General features: G+C 33.5%; 1 protein-coding gene and 1 long non-coding RNA gene across 7 annotated transcripts in view; both read right to left on the bottom strand.

The window, feature by feature from the left end:
• Positions 1–5880, bottom strand: part of ckn (CRK like proto-oncogene, adaptor protein) — a 94169-nt gene extending 88289 nt beyond the window's left edge. For 2 of the 6 annotated variants that reach the window (XM_073992457.1, XM_073992462.1), the window contains exon 1: positions 5046–5770. The gene's annotated coding sequence lies outside the window, so the exon portion shown is untranslated. Of the gene's footprint in view, positions 1–5045 lie in introns of all 6 variants that reach the window. The other 4 variants (XM_073992463.1, XM_073992455.1, XM_073992458.1 and 1 more) reach the window with 4 other exon arrangements.
• Positions 5881–15236: 9356 nt separating this feature from the next.
• Positions 15237–15845, bottom strand: LOC141406631 (uncharacterized). The gene is made up of 2 exons (XR_012413452.1): positions 15555–15845; positions 15237–15467 (listed from the first exon to the last, which is right to left on the bottom strand). It is a non-coding gene; the product is annotated as an uncharacterized lncRNA (long non-coding RNA).
• Positions 15846–16086: the final 241 nt, after the last annotated feature.

Here is a 16086-nt window from a genome sequence, read left to right as displayed (position 1 = left end):
GGAAAATTCTGCCGGGACAACATGGGTACCATTGGAAAGCTTATCGGGAGTACTATCCCCTGCCATAATAAAATCTTTAAAAAAATATTGCCCGATGTCGCGATATTAAGTGTTTTTGGGATAAAACCTGCAATAAGGATAATTATTTGGACCACAGATCCTTTTAGGAAAATTCTGCCGGGACAACATGGGTACCATTGGAAAGCTTATCGAGAGTACTATCCCTTGCCATAATAAAATCTTTAAAAAATATTGCCCGATGTCGCGATATTAAGTGTTTTTGGGATAAAACCTGCAATAAGGATAATTATTTGGACCACAGATACTTTTAGGAAAATTCTGCCGGGACAACATGGGTACCATTGGAAAGCTTATCGCGAGTACTATCCCTTGCCATAATAAAATCTTTAAAAAATATTGCCCGATGTCGCGATATTTGGTGTTTTTGGGATAAACCCTGCAATAAGGATAATTTTGTTAACCACAGATCCTTTTAGGAAAATTCTGCCGGGACAACATGGGTACCATTGGAAAGCTTATCGAGAGTACTATCCCTTGCCATAATAAAATCTTAAAAAAATATTGCCCTATGTCGCGATATTAAGTGTTTTTGGGAAAACCCTGCAATAAGGATAATTATTTGGACCACAGATCCTTTTAGGAAAATTCTGCCGGGACAACATGGGTACCATTGGAAAGCTTATCGGGAGTACTATCCCCTGCCATAATAAAATCTTTAAAAAATATTGCCCGATGTCGCGATATTAAGTGTTTTTGGGATAAACCCTGCAATAAGGATAATTATTTGGACCACAGATCCTTTTAGGAAAATTCTGCCGGGACAACATGGATACCATTGGAAAGCTTATCGAGAGTACTATCCCTTGCCATAATAAAATCTTTAAAAAATATTGCCCGATGTCCCGATATTTACTGTTTTGGGATAAAACCTGCAAAAAGGATAATTATTTGAACCACAGATCCTTTTAGGAAAATTCTGCCGGGACAACATGGGTACCATTGGAAAGCTTATCGAAAGTACTATCCCTTGCCATAATAAAATCTTTAAAAAATACTGCCCGATGTCGCGATATTAAGTGTTTTTGGGATAAACCCTGCAATAAGGATAATTTTTTAACCACAGATCCTTTTAGGAAAATTCTGCCGGGACAACATGGGTACCATCGGAAAGCTTATCGAGAGAATTTTCCTGAAAGGATCTGTGGTCCAAATAATTATACTTATTTTGCAGGGTTTGTCCCAAAACAGTAAATATCGGGACATCGGGCAATATTTTTTAAAGATTTTATTATGGCAGGGGATAGTACTCTCGATAAGCTTTCCAATGGTACCAATGTTGTCCCGGCAGAATTTTCCTAAAAGGATATGTGGGCCAAATAATTATCCTTATTGCAGGTTTTATCCCAAAACAGTAAATATCGGGACATCGGGCAATATTTTTTAAAGATTTTACTATGGCAAGGGATAGTACTCTCGATAAGCTTTCCAATGGTACCCATGTTGTCCCGGCAGAATTTTCCTAAAAGGATCTGTGGTCCAAATAATTATCCTTATTGCAGGGTTTATCCCAAAAACACTTAATATCGCGACATCGGGCAATATTTTTTAAAGATTTTATTATGGCAGGGGATAGTACTCTCGATAAGCTTTCCAATGGTACCCATGTTGTCCCGGCAGAATTTTCCTAAAAGGATCTGTGGTCCAAATAATTATCCTTATTGCAGGGTTTATCCCAAAAACACTTAATATCGCGACATCGGGCAATATTTTTTAAAGATTTTATTATGGCAGGGGATAGTACTCTCGATAAGCTTTCCGATGGTACCCATGTTGTCCCGGCAGAATTTTCCTAAAAGGATCTGTGGTTAAAAAAATTATCCTTATTGCAGGGTTTATCCCAAAAACACTTAATATCGCGACATCGGGCAATATTTTTTAAAGATTTTATTATGGCAGGTGATAGCACTCTCGATAAGCTTTCCAATGGTACCCTTGTTGTCCCGGCAGAATTTTCCTTAAATACCCTAAAAAAGATATTTTTACAAAGAAACCCATTTTTGAATAGCTCTGTTAACCTTAACAGTGCTCTGCTAACGCGCTGTTAGCAAATGCGTTAACAGAGCGCTCTGTGTCTGCGCTACAGTGATTTGTGTCTTCGCTAATTAAATACGAATTTATCTTAATGGACATCAATTTTATAGCAAAATATGAAGTCGCGAAAAATGCGATGGATAGCCTTGTAACAAAGAACCCAAATATAAAAATTGGTACTTTACTGCCATAGGACATAAAAGATGAGAATAATTGGGGCAGAGATAATTTCTTTTGGGGATGAAAGCCATTGGTGAGTATATAAAGAATCCCGAAGGACAGATCCGCCGTGAATTAAACTTCCGAGTTAGGCATCTGAAATTAACGTGTATATATATATATATATATATATATATATATATATATATATATCGTCACCATAAATGCCCGAAGACGTAACCGACTTGAAAATCGAAATTCGTTTTTTGACGTAATCTGATACATAAAGCTAAAATACATGCTTTGGCAAAATGTCAAGTTTCTACGTTCAAAAACAACGATCCTATTCAAGAAATGGCATTTCGGAAAATAGGATAATATTGCACATTTTATTGTAATGGAGGATCTCAAAACTAAGCACTTAAGCGGTTTTGGTTTCACTACTTATTACCATTCGTATATGATCGATAATATCCCATATACTCGCCTTCATGAGATTAATAATCCATAAAACAGTTTTTAATTTTATAACGTTTTTTGCTTCTCCTGTAAAGTTTTCGTTTTGTTGGTTACGTCTTCCGGCATTTATGGTGACGATATATATATATATATATATATATATATATAAATATTTGTCAACTGTTGTTCTAACTTATTTATTAGATGACATGTCTTCAGTCAAATGGAATGAGGATTATTTTCGTAGAGCATTTCGACCTTCTAACTCGCTTCCTTCAATGCCCTTTTCGTCCCTTATTTTAAGAACCGCTATAAAAGTACCACAAGTTGACGTTTTTCAGCTTCGAAATGTCGCTCAGAAAATTTTAGGTACGGATCTTACTTGCAACTAATCGATTTTGTCTTGTTTTCATGGTCCTTTTGTGCATATACCCGGTTTTTGTTGGAATGCTTTTTCAGGCAGTTTTGGTCTTGAGAAAGTGCAAACTTTTCGGAAAATGACGATAAATGGCAATGTGCTACAAAAGTTGACCAGAAAAATATTCAAGCGTTCTGATGCATCCCAGGAATCAGAAACGCGAAGGGTCTATTAAGGTTTTAGCCGTATATATATATATATATATATATATATATATAGGGTAAGTGCACCTGTAGCACCGAGTCTAAATGTCCAATCAAATTGAATTTAAGCTGTTATGATTCGTTATTTTGTTTATTTTTAGATTATTGCTTTGTTCCAGAACCTGCAAGAAGCTACTATTTTTTACTACGATAGTATTTTTCCCTTTATGGTATCGGAAAAAATAGTAAAAATTAGTAGATTCTTGCAGTTCTGGAACAGACCATATATAAACAATTTTTTTGATTATTTCTGTTCAACATACACAAATTACAATTTTAGTGAAATACTGTTTGTTCAGCAGTAGTCGACACCATTACCCAATAGTCGGCATGATATGATCCAGTAGTCGGCATGTTATATTTAAATAAAGAAAAAATGCATACTTTATATTAAAAATGCATACTTATTTATACATTTCTAGTTTATTATATACACTTCTGTTGATTTTACTTCAAAAAAATGAGGAAATTTAAACATATTGTTTAAATAAATTAGTTCGTACCAATTTTCGGCATCTATTACCCAGTTGTCGGACCCCACAACGTACGTACTTTTTGAAAAATAAATAAATAAATAATTGAAAAAAAAAAAAAAAATCATGGCTAATATTGCTTAAAATCGCTAAAGTTTCTTTCAAATTGAAACAATTTTTTATTAATTACCCTTTAAAGTATTTGTTTAGTATTTTTTATAATTTTTAGCTAAAAGTAAACGATAAAAACCAATGTTCATAACCCCATGCCGACTTCATTTTTTTTTGTTTTGCATCAGCAAAAATTGCACAATTATAAATATTTTTTAAAAATTTCTTTTTCTAAAGTGTTCTTTTAACTGTTCTCTACCTATATAACAAAAATGTTGTGGAAATGTTCTTCATTTTAATATAATTGCAGAGCTTATAAGGTTAACATCTCCACAATTTTTTTCTTAAGAAACATGCATTTTCGGTTGTGTTGAAAACCCTTCACTGGCAAAAACTTAAATTTCGATATAAAAATTGGTCCTAGCTCAATGAAATTTTATATAAAGTTAGCTGATAATATTGTTAAAGCATTTTTAAGATTATTTTCCTATTTTGTTTTCTTAGTTTTCAGTTATTTGAGTTCAAATTCAAAAGGTGCCGACTACTGGTACATGCCGACATTAAAGGCCGTCTACTTATGGGTACTTTACACGATATGTTTTTTACATATGAGTTGTCACTTTTTATATACAAAATGTATACGTAAAATTACATATGTAAAATAAACACACATTAGTGAAAAATTTACAATTTAAAAAATATTTTGTTACCGTGCCCGAAATTAGCTCTTAAATCCCCGGCCGAAGCCCGGCTATTTAGGAAAAAATTACATTTTTAAAGAACATTTTGTTCGCGTAGTTCCCATAAATCAATGGAACGAGTGAATAGTGTGGGTTTGCAGTGGATTGGGTTTATAATCAGACGAATGCAATATTTTATAGAATACATGAATAATGCCTGCTCTCCATGCAACTTACACGATGAAACTGTCAATTTTATAAAATTGTGGTTTAAGCAAAATACACTTAAGTTTAAAACTTAATTATGTCTGGATGTTGTTTTGTTTGCAACCCATTAGGTTAGGTGACAAGTAGTGTGGATGTATGTATATCAAGCGACGTTCCACAGGTCACCCATACAATATATTTTATCAAAATAATTTATATTTACCTCGTTTTGTTAGTTTTATGCTCCATTCACACTTTGATAGAAACACTAGCTTCACATAGTTTTCTATTTCTAAACTTTAACTTTGTTTGGTTGCGTCTACTTCAAATATTTGTTTATTGAAATCACACTGAACATTTACCAACACATTTACAAATGACAACAAAATTCTTGCCTTTTGTCGTCGTTCGAAACCCACACAAAAACAGCTATGGTAACTTTCACACACACACTATCTGATGGGAAAATATGAAAACGAAGACAACTTTTATTTTTCTCGAGTTTTTGTTAGTACTTTTTATGAAAATCAACTTATAATTATCGACGGCATTTGTTACCAACTTTTCACAAATATATACAATCGTATTTAATGTACGTCTCCAATAATTTATTTAATTTTATTTCCACAAAATATCATATGATACCAGACCAGAGAACGAAGCCGATGGTTATTTGCGGTCGGCGGCCATACAAAACATTTAGCGGCGGCTAAAAGTCGACTAAAGCTGACGAAGAACATCGACGTCGAACCAGCGGCTACAAAAAGTCGACTGAAATAATCGGCTGTTAATGAAATTTCATGTTATTTATAAAGTTTTTAAGTTATTTTATATATCACATATATATTTCATAATTAGAAATACACTTTCAAATGCTCTAATTTTTTACAAAAGTGATTCCACGATTTTTTATGCTGACAATATACCTACGCTGGTCGACTGAAAATTACAGCCGTTGAAAGTAGCTTACACCGGCCTCGGCTCACATCTCTTGAAATATATCGGCGGCGTCTGCTCGACGGCTTTCAGCCGATCGGCTTCGTTCTCTGTACCAGACTGACATTGAACGTTTTCACACGATAAGGTTTGCCTGCTCAAAAATGCGTTGTCCGTTTTGGTTCTCATTCGTAAATTGTGTCAGTGTTGAAACAAAATGTGGAAGTAAGTGAACGAAAACGTACATAAAGTACCATACATACAACACTAGCATGTAAGATATTATCTACCTGTTTCATCATATTTTTTACAAATAAAGGTGTTCTATAAAACATGACTTCTATGTACCTGTTAATAACAAAGGTATTTCCCTATTTCATAAAAATCGTTCTTGAAAAATTTACGCTGGTAACGCAGGTATCATCTTACCTTCAGGTGGTAAGAATTATTACATTATTTTTTACATGGCATGCGCGCATGAGGCAACAATTTTAACAACGCATACATTTTACCCAATTTTATGGGATTCACAAGAATTACTTTTTTAATTTTCAAATACAATACACACATAAACCTTTTTGGTACATTTATGTAAAACCGTACTTCTTTTTGTTCAAAAAGTACGCTTGTATACAATGACTTCAAAAACGCAACACTAGATGTGAAAATTACGAATGAGAGTCAAAACGGAAACCACGTTTTTGAGCAGTCAAACCTTATCGTCTGAAAACGTTCATTCTCTCCTCTGGGATAGGGACAGGTAAGTCGACTTTCGATTAATCGGATTTTTGCACTCAAAAGTCAAATGCTTGGTTTACATTTACGAAATCCACTCGTTTTCAACTGTCAAATCCATAGGTTAAACGTCAAATGAAATCCAGATGAGATTTCATTTGACGTTTGAGCTATGGAATTGACAGTTGAAATCGAGTGGATTTCGTAAATGTAAACTTAGCATAATAATCGTAGTCGACTTTTGTCTGTAGGAAAAAATACATAATCGATTATCTTTTTTTTTGCGAAAGTTCCCACGCCTCACTTTCCCACCCCTGCCGACCGGGCGACCACCCTTTCACGTAGGGATCGCGTACTCACCATGATCCGCATCAAGATGGGGTATGAAAGGGAAATTGAAAACCAGCTCCAGATTCTTCTTCATCAGCTAGTTAGTTAATTACTACATCATGCGTATGCACTATTCATTTAAAAATAAAATTATTTTAGTTTGTATAAAGGCCTGCGTACATAAGCTGCTCTGCCTGATTGCCTTGCTTACTTCTGATAAAAGAATAAAAAAGAAAAGGGCAACCCAGTTCGAAATTTCCTCGGCCTTCTTTATTCTTTTTTTTATCAGGCAGAGCAGCTTATGTACGCAGGCCTTAAGGTCTAGGCTCATGGCAAAGTCTACATTATATGCTGTTTATATTAGAGCTTTTTGCAGGGTTAACCTTCTTTGAGAGGATTTGTTTGAAATATAAGCAATGGAATTGACATTTAAAACCCAGTCGGTTTGTTAAATCCGGTTATATATAAACGGGGTATTACAGTATATAAAATAAAATGGTCTGTTCTAGAACTACAAGAATCTACTAATGTTTATGTGCCGTTTCCACGGTACGTCGTTCGTTCTCTATTCGTTGTTCGACACATAACTACCAATAAATTACTTATTTCCCCACACAAAATTCTATGAACGAACGACGATTTTGCTACATTGTTCGATTAGAAATACTCTCTGAACAACGAATAAGTATTGTTACGGAATTAGATTTAACTAATGTCCGTGTAGACGTTGTTTTATTCCCCGATACGATTTGTACCAAATAAAACAGGGTTCGTTTTAGATTACGTTTCTACAATGCTTTATTTACTTTATTACACTTATTCAGAACCGACTTTAATTACTAAGCACACAGCAAGTCTCTAGTTAGCACGCAGCTACTCTTTTACCGATCTGTTCAGTTCAACGCTTAAAACACAACTACTACGTCATTGCCATTTCCCCAGTATTTATAGCCCAAAGTCTCCCTGTTCTAGAGTCCTCCAGAACACATATGGCAACATCTCGAATCTGTGCAGCGAACACACAGACGCACATTCGCACTAAGCGAACAACCATACTCACATACATACATGGGGAAATACAATTGGACGACAAGCACAGTAATGACGTAACAACAACAAACAAGTGCAAAGAAGTAACAAACTAAACATTAATTACATGATTATGGCAAAACAAAATAAAAGCACATTAATGAAAGGTAAAGTAAAATCTGGAATAATGAAGAGAGTTCTACATGGTAGTTGTTGTTGCTTAAATAAAGTAACTGCGTAATAAAAACTTTACGTTACAATTCAAATTTTTAAATTAACGGAAATTCAACTAAACTAACTTAAACCTATCAGTTACATTCGTAACAGTATGTATGTCCCATCCCTAACAAGCATGATGAAATTATAAGGTGGCGTAAAACGGCCAGCTGATTAGTTTCAATCTGTCAAATATTTTGTTATTGTGAATAAATTGTTTGAAAACGTAAACAAACATTTTGACATATTGAAGAATTTTCGGCCAAAATAGTGTTGTTGTTGTGCTACTTACGTGACCTGTTAAATAGATCTTGCTAACAAGTAAACTCAAATGTGGTTGCATTTAATGCTAATGCCAAGATTACACTTGCGCTCTAAAATCCACTGGATTTCACGAAATCCTGAAATACACCCCGGTGTTTAGACTTATTTTTTTGTTGATTTCGAACATATCACAATAATCAAGGTAGATGCATATGCGCAGCTGATCGACAAAACAAGTTTTTGCAAATTGAATTAGTCATCAAAAATATACGACAATATAGAACTTTACAACTTTATTTCGAATATTATCTTAAAATTATCTATATATCGTATTAATTGTGTATAGTACTAACAAATTGAAAACTAAAAAACGATTTTATCGTTGAGACTTCATAATAAATTTTGATAGATAAAAGTTGTGTTCAGAACCTGCAAAAATATTACTACTTGCAATAGTTTTTCCGTTTAGTGCTAAAAATGCGTTCTCGTACTCCGAAATCTGTCAAAACTTGCACTCCTCTTTAAACAAAAATAGCGCCGAATAACACCCTCTTCTTCTACATACAACATTAAAAACTCCACAGATCTAAAACAGAAACTAAAAGATACAAGAATTGAAAGTGACGAAGTCCTGATATATTTTGATGTAATTTCGTTATTTACAAACATACCAGTCAACTTGGCAATCAAAATAATTATGAATCAATGGGAAGCAATTAAAACACACACAAATATACCAAAGACTAAATTCTTAAACATATTAAATTTCTGTCTCAAAGACAACAACTATTTCAATTATGATAATGATATATATCACCAGATATTCGGAATGCCTATGGGGAACCCCCTTTCACCAACCGTAGCAGATATTGTCTTAAATGATCTTCTTGTCAATACTATCCACGAACTAAGCCAAAAAGACATAAAAATGAAATTTATAACCAAATATGTGGATGACACACTTGCAATTATTAAGAAGAAAGACACAAATGAAATTCTCAAAACTCTTAACAAGTACCACGAGAAAATACAATTCACTTTTGAAATTGAAACAAACAACTCAATTGCATATTTGGACACAAAATTAATCAGAAATGGAAATTCTATTAAATTTGATTGGTATCATAAAAGCATTGCTTCTGGTAGAATCATGAATTACCATACAACACAGCCAAAATCCCAAATCATTAATACAGCTAAAAGTTTTATAATGAGAGTTTTGCGCATAAGTGATCAAGAATTCCACAAGAACAACATAAAAGAAATCACCACAATTTTAAGCAACAATAGTTTTCCCCAAAAATTAATCCTACAACTTATCCAAGACAGCATACGAAAGCTAAACGATGGCAACCCTGTTAATAATGAAGAGAATAAAAAATACTGCAGCATAAAATACATCCCTGGTCTAACAGACAACAGAAACATGAGATTGATAACAAACAGAACAGAAAACATATGTTATGCCTACAAAGCAAACCAAACAATAAACAGAATAGCTTTGTTCCTTTACTTTTTTAATGGTAAGGGTGGTAAAAGAGAAAAATGTCAAAATTGCTCTCTCATAAACATTTTTACCAGAAAAGTAAAGAAACGGAAAAATGGTAGATCTGGCAGCAATGTCAAAAAGAAACATAAAAAAATCAATGTTCGTCTTTTTTAATTTTGTTTTGTCAGCGTTCGACTTTTTCTTCTGTGTTTCGTCCAGTTTCGTCGTAATCGTCAAACGAAAGTCGAAAAATCAGTTCTGCCATTTTTTACCTGCAGAAATTTTGCTGGTAGCCTGTGGTAGAAGAGAAAGCCATTTTCGCTCTCTCTCCACTCTCACTCTCTTAAAAATGGCTTCCAGTTTTGCCACTTTTCGGGGTTAAGGAACGCTTTGCAGGTTAAAAATGGTAACAAATGGTAAAAATGGTAACCTGAGGTAAGTAAAGGAACACAGCTAATATTTTCAAACGTCAAAACACCCATAGAAAAAGAACAACAACACAATGTAGTCTACGAAATAGAATGTATGGGAAACGATAAACAAAGCTGGCATCTTGTATACATTGGCACAACAAAACGAGCACTTCAAACGAGAATGGGAGAACACAAAACTGACATTGAAAAGGGAACACAAAAAACGGCGCTAGCACAACATATTTCAAAAACAGGGCACCAAGCAGATTTTGAAAACGTCAAAATTCTGGATAAGGAAAATAAAGACAACAAAAGATACACAATAGAAAGTTTACGCATACAACAAAAAATAGACAGAACAATGAACCTCAAAGAGGATGGGGAAGCAATTTTTGACAATTTGCATCTTTTTCTAATATTACCATTAAACAATTAGACCGTGTTTAGACATTCAAACTGGAAAGAAAACTTTTCTTCTCAATTTCTTTTAAAATTTACTCGTTGTTTAGACACGGAAACCATTTTTGTGTCAATTTTATATTTTTCTTATTCTTCTTCACACTCATTTTCTCATTGCGCCGTTCAAAAACAAAGCCAAGGCAAAATTGTAATGAAAAGTAAAAATGGACGTGAGTGATAAACAATTAATTATGAAAGGAATCCTTGAATTGCATTTTAATTTTGATATTTCCACTTATTTCGAATTGTTTTTGCCTAAAAAATAGTTTTTCCTCCAAAAGGTTTTTTTCTCAATTGTCTTCGATGTTGTTTGTTTCTCGACAGAGAAAATAAAATGAAAGAAAATGCAAAAACAAATCTGCAGCCAACTTCAGGTTGTATACGAAGAAAAACGAAACAAAACAGAATTTCCCAGTACAGAGGTGTGTGTACCCCCTCTTATTCCTCTCTACTCGCTCGCCCATAAACTCAATTTTCTTTCCCATCAACTTTTCCTGTATAAACACGGACTTACGGGAACACAAGGAAAAATAGCATTGTAACAAAGTAATTTAATATTTTTTTTCACATGTGCTCTGTTCCAGAACCTGCAAGAAGTTAAGGCCTGCGTACATAAGCTGCCTTGCCTGCTTACCTTGCTTACTTCTGATAAAAGAATAAAAAAGAAAAGGGCAACCCAGTTCGAAATTTCCTCGGCCTTCTTTATTCTTTTATTTTTATTATGTCAAAAAATGAAGCAGGAAAGCAAGGCAATCAGGCAGAGCAGCTTATGTACGCAGACCTTTACTATTTTTTACTACGATAACATTTTTTTCTTTATGTTATCGAAAAATATAGTAAAAATTAGTAGATTCTTGCAGTACTGGAACAGACCAATTGTTTATAAATTTTCATACTTGACCATCTACCTTGTTTATTGTGATACGTTAAAAGTGTTGCAACTTTTGGTACTTTTTTAGGCAAAAACAGGGTTGTATATCATGTGTACTGTGATTTCGATGTTGATTTCGCTGAAATCACGAAATGAGATGATTTCATTTTTGTATGCGAAATCAAGATAAATTTTGCATGATTCCGCGCGAAATCACGAAACTCCTTCGAAATCACGAAATGACGCCGAATGTAAACCAAGCATTAGCATAATGTTATATTACGATATGGTCATATAACATTTTTTTTCTTTTATACATTTTTACGTATTTAACCGAATTTACCGATATAATTGACATAGAATTATTCTTGAATAGATCCTTGATTTCATAAATTTCGTTTCTGATACCATTACATGAAATGTTCCTCCTTGGTTGCGTTTTTGAATTAACTGCAACCTGTTAAGGGGAATGTTTCTATACAAAGTTTCGTAAACATTTTTTTTGTTGCATGCATTTTGTCTAGTCTTAGTTGTATTTATGTCTTTGACAGTGTACAAACATCGTTGTTCATTCTCACATTTTGTTTGGGAAATGAAGTAATCCTATTCTCATTTGGGTTCGAACAACGAATAGAGAGCGAATTGGCCTTAGTATGAACAAGCCATTACAAGCTGTGTTCCTTTAATTACCTCAGGTTACCATTTTTACCATTTGTTACCATTTTTAACCTACAAAGCGTTCCTTAGTCGAAGGTCACACTAGAGTGGTTTCATTGAGCTTTTAAGGATTCTTAAATCGAGTTCACCACTACAGCAACTTTATGATTTTACTCTAGTATGGAAATCGACCTAGGAACTCTAGATTTCATGAAATTGTTTCAATGAAACCAGCTAGTGTGACCAAGGACTTTACCCCAAAAAGTGGTAAAACTGGCAGCAATCATTTTTTAAAAAATTGATTTTCATTGATTTTTTTGTTTAAAATATGAAAATTCTTTTATATCGGTAGACTTAACGACTCCTTTTTTTCGTCGGTAGCTGACCGATGATTTTCGATACTTACCGACGTAAAAATCGGTAAAATTTGTATACAGAATAGAACTTACCGACAATTATCGTTAACTATCGACATTTGTCGTTAATTCCATCGGTAGAGAGCTACAGAATCGCACTACTGAATTGGTTTCTGTGACATCTCTGTATAATAGTTCCTACCATCGGTATTGTTAATGATTTTAACAATATTGCTGAATTTTCCAAGTTGTTTTTGTTTTGTATTGTTACGAATGTAACTGATAGGTTTAAGTTAGTTTAGTTTAATTTCCGTTAATTTAAAAATTTGAATTGTAACGTAAAGTTTTTATTACGCAGTTACTTTATTTAAGCAACAACAACTACCATGTAGAACTCTCTTCATCATTCTAGTCGTTACATTACCTTTTGTTAATGTTCTTTTGTTTGTTTTGTTTTGCAACAATAATGTAATTATCGTTTAGTTCCTACTTCTTGTATTTCGTGTAGTTGTTTGTTGTTGTAGTTACGTCATTACTGTGCTTGTATGTATGTGAGTATGGATGTTCGCTTAGTGCGAATGTGAGTCTGTGTGTTCGCTGCACAGATTCGAGTTGTTGCCATATTTCTAGATATTTCTAGACCAAGGAGATTTTGGGTATAAATAGAGTTACGAATGGCAACATTGAGTGAGTTGTGTTTTAAGCGTTGAACTGAACAGATCGGTTAAAGAAGTGCTGCGTGCTAACTAGAGACAAGCTGTGTGCTAGTAATTAAAGTCGGTTCCGAATAAGTGTAATAAAGTAAATAAAGCATTGTAGAAACGTAATCTAAAACGAACCCTGTTTTATTTGGTACAAATCGTACTGGGGAATAAAACAACGTCTACACGGAGATTAGTTAAACCTAATTCCGTAACAGTATGTTTGGAGCAAAATATGTTTTTTTTTTTGGATTTGCAATTACAAAGCTTGAACCATGGTACAATAAAGTAGAGGTAGGCCAGGTATGAAAATCACTGAAAAATGCCAGCCTGCAGCCATGGCTTAAAACGTCAAATGGCATGGTACAATAATAATGGTAGATGTACCTGCATAGCTATCCCGTATTACCATGGTATAAGTAAAGAGGTAGATTTAAATGAAAAAAATCTATAGAACCCTTGTTTTTAAGGAATTCATAAAACTTCAAAATTAATAAACAAAAAGGCAACAAGTGGGTTTGTTTACAAAATACAAATTTTCAGCATTTTATGAAAAACGCGAAAATGAATGAAGGGCCAAGGTTTCTCCACATAATCGAGTTGTGGATATGATAAAATGTTTGTTACAATAACAAGCTGAAGGATTTCTTCCATACAAATGTTCTAAAAACAATTTTGAAAATCATTGAATTCAATTGTTTTTAAAATTGTTGGCATATTATTCAAACATCACACATACATACAAAGATTGTGTATATTGTTTTGACGTTTTAGGAACTGTCGAAAGAAAAAAATTTAAATTGACAGGAAGCTTTAGCTAACCTTTATTATTAAACCATGCGTATTACAAAAACTTAGAGCTTCACTTTTTATATGTTAAAAGTGCCATATAGAGTAAAAACCACAGTCTATACAGTCGGACACTCAGCCCTGTTTACTGTCAAATACATTATTGTGACATAAAATACAAAGGAAATCAAATCACAATAATGAACAATCTATTATGTTTGTTGTCAAAAGTTGTTAACAGAACACTAATTGGCCGACCTTCTGTATGCCTTGGTAAAAACATTTCTTTAGCTAGGCTCCAGAATATTCTTGTTGGAAAAGTGTTCCAAAAATAGCAAAAGTTCTTCCCAAACTTATGACAGTGAAAAAATTTCATTAATTTATTTTCTACTTGACAAGTTTGGCTAATCTGACATCGTGATTGCTGGCATCCGATTTGCAGATAAATGTCAGCAGAATTTTTACAAAAATTGTAATTTTTACATTCCCGTACTTTTGGAACAAATTTAAATTAATATCAATATTTGATAAATGGTTCATTCGTAAGTTTTGCTAAAAAAAATCAACATTTTTATTTTGCCACTCGAATACACATTTTTTGTCCTTGTTTTCAATTTTAAGATATAAGCCGTGTTCCTTTACGTGCAAGAATCTTCAAGTTTTACCACTTTTTACACGAAAAGCGTTCCTTTACTTCAGACACTATACAATTCATATGGGAGCAGTTTACAACTTTTGCTACTTTTGCCGGTTTTACCATTTTCAAAAGTAAAGGAACAGACCAATAGTGTTACAGCAGAAGTTTTTTGTTGGAACAATTCAGCGATGCATTTACCTTTATGATTGCATAATGTCAAAAACAGTACAAAATGTCAAACCTGCTTTTGACAGATTAGGCCATAAAAAGAAAAAAATTGTAATCAGCTGTGGCCTACCTTTACATTATGGCTTGAACAAAGCAAATAAATTGATCCTTATATATTCTGACAATTCAGTTAATAAAAAGTTCAATCCGTATGATTGTCACTTACACCTTATATTATACCATTTGCGGAATATTTTTGAAGCAGTACGGAATGCTGATGCATCTACCTAGTCAATATGCCTTGGCTGTCATTCATTGTAAATTGATATCATACTGGGCGTTACAACGAAATGGCTTGACTCTGTTCTCTTATTGTTGCATTTTCGTGGAGGAGAAAAGTGATTAATTTTTATTTATCAATTTGTGAAAGTTTAGTTATTTTTTAACAGTGTCCAGCATTTAATATTTTTGGATTTGCACGTTTTACCGCTTTTCGTTTCGTGGTAAGGCAATAGTCGTTTTAAGAGTTTTTCTTGAGTATATGGTCGTCAACTGAAATTAATTGTAAAGATAGGAATTCCATTTGCTGGTTTCGCTTTTTGTAAAAAAGAGGTTAAAAGTTAAAAACTGCGTTAAATTGTTGCAATAGTAGATACACGGATTCGATACTGATATGACTTACTCGCAATTTTATAAAATTATGTGTGCAAACAAATTGTTTAAAGAAATAATACATCTAAAGCTACTTGTTGATTCTTTGTTGCTGGAAAAGGGAGGATGCTGTAATGATGTTACCACACTTTTTAGATATTGACTTCGCAGGGAAAACTGTTTTTCCCCAAAATAACTCCCTGTTTATCTACCTACAATGTCGACCGAAAGGTTTCTTGCGCTTCCGAAGTGGAAAAAATCATTTTCTGTTCATGTAAAACACCTTCGAAGTGAAAATCTATGCGACCGACGAGGCATACGAAATAACACGTAAACGTACACTTTTCTTGTAAATTTGGGTTTATGTCCAGTTAGAAAACAAATGTATTGCAAAAACCAAATTTGTAGAGAATTAATAGCTGTGTCTGGTTACCCTAAAATTTGTAACAATTTGTACCAATTGTTGCTGGAAGTCGTCTGTTAACACAAAAAACCAGCAAAAGAGAGCGATTCGAGAGAGACATTTTGACAGTTCTTTCACTGAGAGCTTGCAAATTCTTGCT

Source organism: Musca autumnalis, unplaced genomic scaffold (assembly GCF_047663935.1).
Source record: "Musca autumnalis isolate F117 unplaced genomic scaffold, ASM4766393v1 scaffold_5, whole genome shotgun sequence".
Taxonomy (NCBI): Eukaryota; Metazoa; Arthropoda; class Insecta; order Diptera; family Muscidae; genus Musca; species Musca autumnalis.
This window is presented reverse-complemented; position numbering and strand designations above follow the sequence as displayed.